This window comes from Danio aesculapii, chromosome 8 (assembly GCF_903798145.1).
Source record: "Danio aesculapii chromosome 8, fDanAes4.1, whole genome shotgun sequence".
NCBI classification, from domain to species: domain Eukaryota; kingdom Metazoa; phylum Chordata; class Actinopteri; order Cypriniformes; family Danionidae; genus Danio; species Danio aesculapii.
This window is the reverse complement of record NC_079442.1, coordinates 8514960-8526768: the sequence shown is the minus strand read 5'-3', so window position 1 is coordinate 8526768 and position 11809 is coordinate 8514960.

Below are 11809 nucleotides of genomic sequence, written 5' to 3'. Positions count from 1 at the left end.
AAAATATTTTTAAGAATGCTGGAAACCAGATAGTTGACTGTAGTAGAAGTTTGTGCAAGGAAAAAATACCATGAACATAAATGTGTAACGGTGGTGAGGTGGGATCCGAACCTGGGTCTTTTAGGTCGGTGCTCTACGATGTAACCACTCGACTTAAAAAAAACGTTTTCCCACAGGAGTGTTGATATACACAGTACCACACTACAGGGAATAAGTGTCTTATGCGAGTGACTGTGGAGTCCGTGGGAACTAGTGTGGTTTAGGTCATATCAGGAGTTCAGCTCTCCACTCAGGTACTTTGTTGACAGTTCTCACAACAGACTTGTCCTCCGGAGGATACATCCTCCTGTTAAGCATTTAACGTACGTTAAATGCTTACATCTCACCAGTGACAAACAGCTGATTGCTTATTGGGTCTAAATCCTGTACACAGTAGACCTCACAACTTGACTTGCAATTAGAGGGATACAAAGTTAGCATTAGCTCTACTATAAAATATCTGGGTGTTAAATTAGACAGCAACTTAACTTTTGAAAATCAAATCTCCTATGTCACAAAAACCACCTTCTTTTATCTGAGAAATATCTGAAAAATATGATTTTTTTGTAGTGACGTTGGTTCCACAATTCTTATCATCAAGTGTTCATGAGATGGATTGCCTGAGGGAAGAAACTGTTCTGGTGCGCAGTGCTCTGTAACGTCGGCCAGAAGGTAACAGTTCAAAGAGGCAGTGTGCTGGGTGTGAGGGGTCCAGAGTGATTTTGGCAGCCCTTTTGCTCGCTCTGGATAAGAACAGTTCTTAGGGAGTAGGAAGGGTTGTACCAGTGATTCGCTCAGCAGTCCGAACTATTCGACGTAGACTTTGGAGATCGTATTTAGTAGCTGAGCTAAACCAGACAGTTATTGATGTGCAGATGACTGATTCAATGATGGAGGTGTAGAACTGTTACAGCAGCTCCTTTGGGAGGTTTAACTTCCTCAGCTGACGAAGAAAGTCAGCTGAGGAACTCCTGAAGTCCACTATCATCTCCACTGTTTTGAGCGTGTTGAGCTCCAGGTTGTTGTGACTGCACCAGACAGCCAACTCCTTAACCTCCTGTCTGTAAGCAGACTCGTCACCGTCCTGAATGAGGCCTATAAGTGTGGTGTCATCTGCAAACTTCAAGAGCTTGACAGAGAAGTCTTTTGAAGTGCAATCATTTGTGTAAAGGGAGAAGAGCAGTGGGGAGAGGACACACCCCTGGGGGGCGCCAGTGCTGATTATGCGGATACTAGATGAGAATTTTCCCAGCTTCACCAGCTGCTGCCTGTCCGTTAGGAAGCTGTTGATCCACTGACAGACAGAGGTGGACACAGATAGCTGAGTTAATTTGGGCAGGAGAAGTTTTGGGATGATAGTGTCCTTCAGGTGGGCCAGCACCAGTTTTTCAAAAGACTTCATGACCACAGATGTTATAGCACCACCGGTCTGTAGTCATTTAGTCCTGTAAGTTTGGGTTTGTTTGGGATGGGGTTGATGGTGGAGCGTTTGAGGCAGGAGGGCACTTCACACAGCTCCAGTGATCTGTTGAAGATCAGGGTGAAGATGGGGGCCAGTTGGTCAGCACAGGATTTTAAACAGGCTGGTGTTATAAAATATAGGCCTGATGCTTTTTTCCTCTTCTGTTTCCGGAAGACCTGGCGCACCTCATCTTCACTGAACTGAAGTGCAGGTTTGGGGGAGGCGGGGGGTGGTGGAGGTGTTAATGATGGCGTGAAGAGCAGTTCTGAGTGGGTGTGGGGGTTTTCTCAAACCCCCTCAAACTCATTCAGGTCGTTTGCAAGTCGTTCATTGTCTACAGTGCTGGGGGATGGTGTCTTGTAGTTTGTGACGTTTTTCAAACTTTTCCACACAAATGCTGAGTCGCTGGAAGAAAACTGACTTCTTAGTTTCTCAGAATAGTTCCTTTTTGCGACTCTGATCTTCTTTTCCAGTGTGTATTTGGCCTGCTTATACACGGCCCTCTCCCCATTCCTGTAAGCAACCTCCTGGGCCTGACTTAGCTGTCTGAGTTTTACAGTGAACCATGGTTTGTCATTGTTGTATGTGAGTTGAGTCCTGGTAGGAATGCACACGTCTTCACAGAAACTAATATAAGATGTTACAGTCTCTTTGAGCTCATCCAGATCGTTTGCAGCAGCTTCAAAACTACTCCAGTCAGTGAGGTCGAAACAGGCTTGTAGATCCCGCTCTGTTTCATTTGTCCATCTTTTCACAGACCTTAATACAGGTTTGGCTGTTTTCAGTTTCTGCTTGTAGGTTGGTATGACATGAATCAAAAAATGCTGAGAGTGTCCCAAAGCAGCTCGTTGGACATAGTGGTATGCATCCTTTATTGTGGTATAGCAGTGATCCAATATATTACTGTCTCTTGTGGGACATGTAACATGCTGTCTATATTTTGGCAGTTCACGAGATAGTTTTGCTTTGTTAAAATCCCAGAGAATGATTAAAACAGAGTCCGGGTGTTGTTGCTCTATCACTGTGATCTGATCAGCTAGTTTCTGTATCGCCAGGCTCGCGTGCGAGTGCGGAGGAATGTAAACACTGACGAGGATGAGAACTCGCACGGTGAGTAGAAAAGCTTACAGTTAATAAACAGTTCTTCGAGATCTGGACAGCAAATTAAACCACACTGAACTGAACAAAATTAAACTTTTAACTCTGAAATCTAGACTTTACTAGAACCTCTATGTTAAGCTGTTTTGACAATCTACATTGTAAAAAGCACTATATAGATAAACATGAATTGAATTAAATTCTGGAGGAGACTTTGAAGTCAGTCAAGCTCTGTCAGCTGTGTCAGACAAGCTCTGTGTGCAACTGATTAATAGACAAAAACGAATAAATTCAGCATGTTCTTGAGAAGATCATTGATCAAAGCCTGGAACAGGGCTGGGCGTTGACCAATCCGAGTGGAAAGACTTGATATTAAATGTGACTGAGGGGTGCATTAAACAGTTTTTCATGTCACCCTCCCTGATGTGCACAATGTGATACACATTGCGTAAATAAAATTAAAAAACTGTTGCTTCTTAAGGCCAATGACATTATAGGGAATTAGTATCTGTTCTTAACTGTAATTTAATTCAGCCCACAACATTATTTGTATGGGAGCAAGGAGCCATATTTCTTCCTAAAAAAAGGAAGGCTCTGCTGGAGAGGACAAAGGAACTATGGATTCAGCAGAAAGGCTTCAGACAAATATTTTTTGAGTGCCTCACATTTGGGAACCGACAAGGAATAAAGCCTGCTCCAAGGCAAAGAGGTAGGAATGAGATTGATGTCACATCTGTATAGTTGATGAGGAGGACGAGAAGTGGATGCAAATTTCAAATCTTGATAAATCTCAGGAACACCAAAGAGGTCAGCAGGTTCCTCCTGTAACACAGAAACAGATGTGACAGGAGGCGCAGCAGGTGCAACAGATAGAAGACAATTAACATGGCAAGATAACTTCCAAGATAGATTGATCCATACACCTAGTTAATGTGAGGATTTTGTTTAACTAGCCAGGGATGGCCTGGAATAACAGGAATTGAAGGAGACTGGAAAATTAAGAACAAAATTGATTTTTAATAATTGTCAGAATTGGTAAGACACACAAGTCTAGTCTTGAAGTCTATCTGAGACAAGATGTTAAGAGTGAAGATGGTAGGGGTGTCAAGATTAGGGCCAAAGAGGTTTGTTGAGAGGGCTAAGGGTTCATCAATGAAATTTTCCATTTTTCATGAGCCACCTCATTCTGCCCCATGTCTCTCACTAGTGGTTGAAAGGGGATACAGAACCTCATTCTGAGAAACCTCATACACAGAGTGGTTGAAGACCTGGATTATGTCTTCTTTGAAATGTCATAGGAGTAACAACATTTTAACTTAGACTCCCAAGTGACACTTCCATGCTCTACCTGCCAGCAAGATATGCACGATTCTCTGCATACAAGTGTGGCTTGAGAAAAAAGTAACTGTGGGCGAACAGCACACAAGGAATTATGTAGCAATTCAGTCACAGCTCAAGACAGAACAGGTGAAGCAACACAATCTCACGGCAATTCGTAACTTTTTGATTTAGTGGCTAATTCGTACAAATTCGTACGATCTAATTCGTACAATTTAGTACGATTTGCTCATCCCCCAATGATGGTTAGGTTTAGGGGCGGGGTTAGGTGCCACACCTCCTTTTTAAAATCGTACAATTTTGTACGACTGGAATCAGCCACTAAACTGACAAAACGTAAAATACTTACGTTTTCTCGTGCGATCAGGCTGGGTGAAGAGCTAATTAATACAATGTAGAAGATAATCACAAATAAGTGTCTGCGAGAGAACAAGTTGACAGGAGAGAAAAATAAAACAGTGAAAACAGACAGAATCTATGATATTATTCCTGCGTAGTGCATTCATTAATTTTCCTTTGGCTTAGTCTCTTTATTTATCAGGGGTCGCCACAGCAGAATAAACCTTCAACTTATCCAGCATATGTTTTACACAGCGGATGCCCTTCTAGCTGCAACCCAGTATTGCGAAACACCCATTAACAGTCATTCAAACACATACACTATGGCCAATTTAGTTTATTCAATTTACCTATCACATGTCTGGTGAACAGTTGGGGAAACCGGAGCACCCGGAGGAAACCCACACCAACATGGAGAGAACATGCAAACTTCCTGTGTAGTTTGCTTTATAATTTCAGAATTACTTGTTTTTATATTAAAAGTTTAACATTTAAAATTAATTTTTTGGAATAACAAAGTAACAAGTTACCCTATCCTTAATAAGGATGTTATGATATATTTGACTATTTTCCTTAGACACATTTATAAAATGTTAATGTTATTTGTCAGCTTTGCATTTGCATTCATTCTAGCTATGATCTAATACTTTACAATATAATCTGTCTGCTACACCATAATAGGAAATCTTTTTCTCATGCAGTTCTAATGACAGTAAATGACAATGACAGAGTAATGTGACACTTGTTGGTTGAAAAGATTATTGTCAAGATGAAATATGCAAAAGAATTTAAATTTGAGGATCTGGGTTAAACAAATTTCATGTAAATGTAAAATATACAAGAATAACCTTCCTGATTAAGGTCATGATAGGTAGAAGGTTTATGATAAGTATATAGTAATATCTATTTTAAATATTGTTAATAAATTAATAGGCTATGTATTTTGTCATTGTAATTATCAAATTATTGTAGTTTAATAAGAGTTTATTTAAGGACAAATTTATACCTAATGAATTTAAATATTTCAAAATAGTAATTTTGTTGATATTTACTTGGTGTAATTTGTTTTTAAATCACTGAATTGTCATTATTTATACATAACTTTATTAAACATTAATTACATTTATAGTAATTCCTAAAATGTTTCGAACAGCATATAAAATGCATTCAAATAGTCATATGATAAAGTTTTGATAGAATTGTTCTGTGTTTTTGTCATTTCTGCATCACTCTATTGCATTTCATGTCCAATTGCAAACAAAATAAATGTTATATATATGTACCTTTTAAATGATATTACATTACATATAAATCACCAATTTCCCAGTACTAGGTTGCAGCTGGATGGGAATATATGCTGGATAAGTTGGCAGTTCATTCCGCTGTGGTGATCCCTGATGAATAATGGGATTAAACCAAAGGAAAGTGAATGAATAAATCACCAATATGTCTGTTATTGTATATTATATGCTCTATATATGTCAGTCGGCTATACCGTGTCTATGAAAATGAAGTGAAGTGAGCCTTGTCAAATATGGTTTTACCCATTCTTGAAATTGGTCCTCTGTTTTTAAGTGCACACACACATTTTGAGTGAAGAGTGAGAGCACACAAACAAACTCACACGGTGAGCATACACCCAGAGCAGTGGGCAGCTATTGTTTTCAGCACCCAGAGAGAATTTAGGGGTTAGGTGCCTTGCTCAAGGGCACCTCAGTTGGGTATCAAAAGAGGGGAGAGATGCAAAATGCAACTAAATAATTTTTTTAGAACCAAACTTTACATACATTTGAAGTCTCAAGATAACATTAGCCAAACACTAACTCTAAGTATGCAGTAAGTAATAATATTTAAAGTGGCATGCTATTTTAAGGGTTCCTTACAGAAGGCACATTTAATGTCAACAACAAATAATTTAGCAAAATGCATATTTTTACACACAGTTTTTGAGCCATTATCATGCCCGTAGCCGGGGGGTCGAACGTACCACCCACTATGGCCAAAAGGTCCAGAATTTGTCCTTTTAATTATTTTATGTAATTTAAAAAATCTTTATGTTTTATAATAAAGTGTCATTTTAAATAACTATAGCCATTAATTTGAATCCCATAGAGCCTCAAAGCCACAATAATGTGACACGATTCACGTGACATAACCCACTGAGTGGTTTGAATCTTTGGTTGCAACATCCATACAGAGTAACGCCAGAGTAAAAAACCAGGCAGCGCCTTCATAATCGAAAAATATTGCACATATGTTCAAAAAGACTGCCAAACAGGGTAAGGCTAATGTTACTTACTTCCTAACAGATGAGAATCTGTCTCTATCCATTCCAGGCTAACTGGCCGCATTAGCCAGGACGTACTGTATATTTATTGATTTGTCCAGTACATGACCTACCTTTTCCTATTTTTTCCATTATTGTTATTTTTTTATTAATAACTATCTGACGAAGGCCTTAATGCAACTTCATTCACTTCACAGCAAAAGGCGCTAATACTGTCATGTCCATGTTTTTGAGGCTGTTTGGCCACTTCATTCGTTTTATTCTGATCGGATATAAACCCGATCGCTCAAACCACTTCAGAAGATGTTTGAGATTCATTCCAGATGAAAGTGAACAGGTCTAATAATTTTTTAGACAAAATTAATATAATAAAATAAATTATGACCTGGAGAAAATCCGTTAAAGAGATTAAAGAAAAACAGCTGTAGCTGCGCTTTTACAGCCAAACACACGTAAAGTGTGCAAAATTATATTAAATCGATCTTTAGGCTAATATGAAGAACTTTGTCCTGAACTTAAGTATTTGTTGTATTTTTTTTTTTTTCACTTAATTGATTTTATTTTTATTACACTGAAATGATACAGTTAAAAGGTTCAATTAATATCGAATTGCAACATTACATTACTGATGTGCAGTATGCGCCTGTAGTTCTTTGAAAAGAGATGAAAAATAATAGACAATAACATTTCGTTTGATTTCAAAGGCAAAATGTTTGTTTGTTTATTGGAAAGAGTATGCTAAATACAAAAAATAATTTATCCTATAATGGCAGTAATCGCGGAGCCTGCCTTATTATAATGTAAGTGAAGCACAAAAGTTTCTGTATCCTGCATTTTTTTTAAACTTGACTTAATCTTTTTGTGATAAACAATTAATAAAAGTGTCAAGCACCAAAAGCAGTCCATAAATTAATACGTTTTTAAACAGTGTTTTATATAATAAGTAAAGTCCACTAATAATGACAATAATATTTTAGGAATAATATTATATATAGGAGTGACGCAGTGATGCAGTAGGTAGTGCTGTCGCCTCACAGCAAGACGGTCGCTGGTTCGAGCCATGGCTGAGTCAGTTGGCGTTTCTGTGTGGAGTTTGCATGTTCTCCCTGCGTTCGTGTAGAACATTTCCTACTCAGTGAAAAAACGCTAACCATTTTTTTTCCTCTTGCCCTTTGCCTGTTTAGCATTTTAGCTTAAAATATCTTTTATTGTGTTCAACAACGAATCTCAAAAATGTCTTAAAACCACTTGAGGGTAAGTAAATAGTAAGCAAATTATTATTTTTGGGCGATCTATCTCTTCAAGCATGGCCTTAAACAAATGATTACCATTTTCAGATGGTGAGCAGGTACTGGCTTTCCTCACTTTTCCTTAATTTGATTAATAAGAATGTAATCAACCTGCAATTAAGTTCTAGTTGACTTGGTCACAGATTGGCTTTTGACCTCATGTGGTGGCTGGTCAGAAGCTGTGAAAATTTACATAAAAAAAGAACAACATGAAATATCAATTCAGTCATGATAAGCACGACTGAACTTCCCACAACTGTACTTTCATACATGATAGGATGAAGAATAAAATGACAAGTACACTTGCATAAACAGGGAAAATATTCCTTACCTAACATTATCCTGCCATTATAATGCAGCTGTAATTTGCTAATGTGTGCAGTGAGTTTTCGTATTTGATTTACAACTATAGTTCCTCACAACATTTTTATGGTGCTAAATATTCATTGACAGGAAAAACTGTGTGCTGATGGTTTAATGAATTGGTGATCCACACTCATATTTTTTTTCATTTTAATGTTTTTTATTTTATTTTACATTCTTCAGGAAACAAAACCACAAACATTTTGGCTCAATGCTTCCTCAGAGTGTAAAATAATTTACACCCTCCACCCTTAATCACATTTACATAAGCAATGATTACATTTTCCATCATTAAAACATTAGTCATGTTACTTAAATATCCATATTAGACAATATTCATGATGAGAATTATCACATTCATCCACAAAAAACTTTAGCTTCACAACAAAAAAAGATAAATTTCCTTGAAAAAAAATACATAAACCACATACTAAAGCATTCAATCATCAACTTCTATTTCAACATTATCCAAACTGTATAGCAATGAAAAAATACTACATATAAAACATCCAAAATACATTACCATAATAATTTTTTAGACAAATTATTAGATCTTGGATCTGTTGTGGAAAAGATTTTTTTTTAATTATTTTTGTCTCTTTTTCTTCTCATCAAACAATTGTATTTCCATTGCTTAAGTTGAAATATTAACCAAACTTCTCTTGAGTGTGATATGCCTAGCAAACCCATGAAGAATTTTTGCAGAAGTAGATGAAGCTGATAGAAATGCCAAAGGCCTGATTGTCTAAAACTTGAGCTCTGCAGCTAAACTTTTCGTGAGCAGAGATGGGTTAAAACTGAACACAGAATATTTGCAGTTGAGAAGTCTAATGCTTTTAATGTTGTGCAGAGAATTTGTAGAAAAAGAGGATGTATGTATGGGTGCGGCCAACAGAGGACTGGAGAATGATTGACAAGTGACAAATTCTAAATTCCACCTGTTAATATCAGCTGCGTACAAAAGCTGGAGTCAGTAAATAAACATTGTTGCACATCTCCTGAATGTAATTCTTGCACTGCGTTCAAGATACCCGAATTCTGTGAATCGCATTATTCATTTGTATCCAATAAATTACTAAAATTTTTGACATTGAAAAAAACTCCCTCAGGACATTTTTTTAACACACATGGAATTGATTAGATATTCAAATAGATCCCTACTTCATATTTGCAAATGGCCGTAACTTCGTTCTAGTTAAAAAGTGAATATAGTTATTGCACAAGACTCAAAATTTAAAACGTATATTTATATAACAAAACATAATCTAAGGTTAAGACGTTCTTTATCAAGTTTTTCTTCTGTAAGTCTTCAGATGAGTCTTGAGAAACATGTTTAACATATGTTTTTTTTTTTGCTTGATGTCCTGGCATTAAAACCAATCTATGGACCCCAAAAGCAGCTGTAGCTTCGATGTATTATGAATGGGTTTTTCATACTACCTAGTAATCAAAGGAGAAAAAAGTTGTACATTTACATTGTCACTTGGCACATGCTTTTCTGCAAAGTGACTTTGAGGAGTCAATCAACAAATCAACAGAAAGAGGCAGTACACACAGGAAGTGCTAATTATACAAAGGAACTGTGCTCAGAGAATTAAAGAGCCCCTATTATGCATTAAAAAAGTCATATTTTGGTTTTAGGGGTCTCTAACAACTGATATGCATGCAATGTCAGAAAACACTTTCATTGTCTTTTAATATGCATTTATTTTTACTTAATTATCCCAACGACTCCCATATGATACGGTCAGCGCTTTCATGTGTTCCCAAACCACTCCTTAGCACGATGCTAATCTGCACTGATTGGTCCGATCCCAGTCTGTTGTGATTGGTCAACTGAGTTCAGCACGAGAAATAGAGAAACGCCCACCATGGCTTATCAACAATTTTGTAGTCAGAGTGTATGTGTGAGCCCAATGCAGGAGTGCATTAAAGCAACGCAGTTTAGTGCCAGCATATTGCTCTATTCTTAACCATAAGTAAATCAGTGACACATTCAGTATTAATCCACACAGTGGCAAAAGCTGAAGTATTTTCAAACTTTATCGCCGCACATATGTAGAAACAGCTGACGGTGGCCATAGCAATGACAAACGGCAGTGAATCACGAGCTCACAAACGCATTTAAATTCGTAAACAAAGCTGCACGCGTCATGTTTTCAATGCGGTTTTAGACGCGATACGAGAATATAAAGAGTTAACCAGATACAGTACAAGCGGTTACAAGTAACAAAACACAATTAAATATATAATTTGCAAGCTAAAGAAAACAAGGAAACCATTTTAATCGCACTTACTTGTACTTGTGAAATGGAGGAAGAAACTGGTCCATGAACTGTGTACTGTAAAGTTCCTGTCAGGCTCTGACAAAGTCCCATACATCAATAGTCTTTTCTGATCCTTCCTTTAACAAACGGCTGACAAATTCCCCGTTGTAAGCAAGTAGATTGCTGAAAAATTATCATCAGAAAAATGACAGGAACACAGGACAAGGCAACTTCAACCGCTGACTCTTAACAGCCTCGTCTTTGGGTAGGGAAAATAACAATTTCCCTCACATTTCAGAGCACAGCGTCTATGTGACTTGATTCAAACGGGATGTGACAAAGAGTTTGTCTTTTTTTTTTTCTTTCTACAGTTTGTGGCTGGTGGTTTTATTTTCCCGGGTCTGTGCGTGCAACAAATGAGCGGAGCTTGAGTTCTGTATCGAGGTCATGTCAGCACGGCTAAAGACTTAACACTGCGATTCGTTCGAACCACTATGAGTCGACTCTATTATAGATTAATCAATAGTTTTAAACATGCAGCAATTTCAGATTTAAGCCGTAGCTGGATATTTCACTTCACTTAGAGCTGTGTTACTGCAAGAAAGGTCATTTTCAAAAACCCATGATAGGGGCTCTTTAAGTGCTAGAGTAAGGGAGAGTTTTTCTGAGAGAAGATTGAGGAGTTTTTCTACAGGTGGTTTGTCAAGCCCACACACCTGTGTGAAGCACACTTTATAAATGCATAGTGTTTTTATGTCTGGTGCAAATGTGAAAAACTGGTACAGAGATATGAAAGAGTATGGTTTCTACAGATGGTTTGTAAAGCCCACTTAGCTGTGTGAGGCACGCTTAGTTTGGGTTGTTGCGTGGTTGGAGGCAGGAAGGAAGAGGGGGTCCTGGTTATTTTCACAGGTCTCCAAGTGATCTAGAAAAAGATGAGTTTGTAGTTGTCACTTCAATGTTACCAGTGAATCAGCAGTCTATGTGGGAATGGGAAGATCATTCCACCAGCAAGGAACATTGAATCAAAAGAATTGGAAAGTAACTTATAGCCTCTCTGATGGTACCACAAGGCGGTGCTCACTCACTGACTGGAGGCTCCTGGAGTTGTAGATCTGGGATGTCCTGGGATGTAGATCTTCAGGAGCAGGTATAGGTAAGAGGGTGCCATGCCAGTGGTTGTTCTGTAAGTGAGCGTCAATGATTTGAACTTGATACAAGCCTCAACCAGTAACCAATACCAAGAAATAAAGAGAGGCGTTACTTGAGCTCAGTGAAGACCAGATTATCTGCATTGTGCTGGATCATCTTTGGGCGTTTAAGGGTG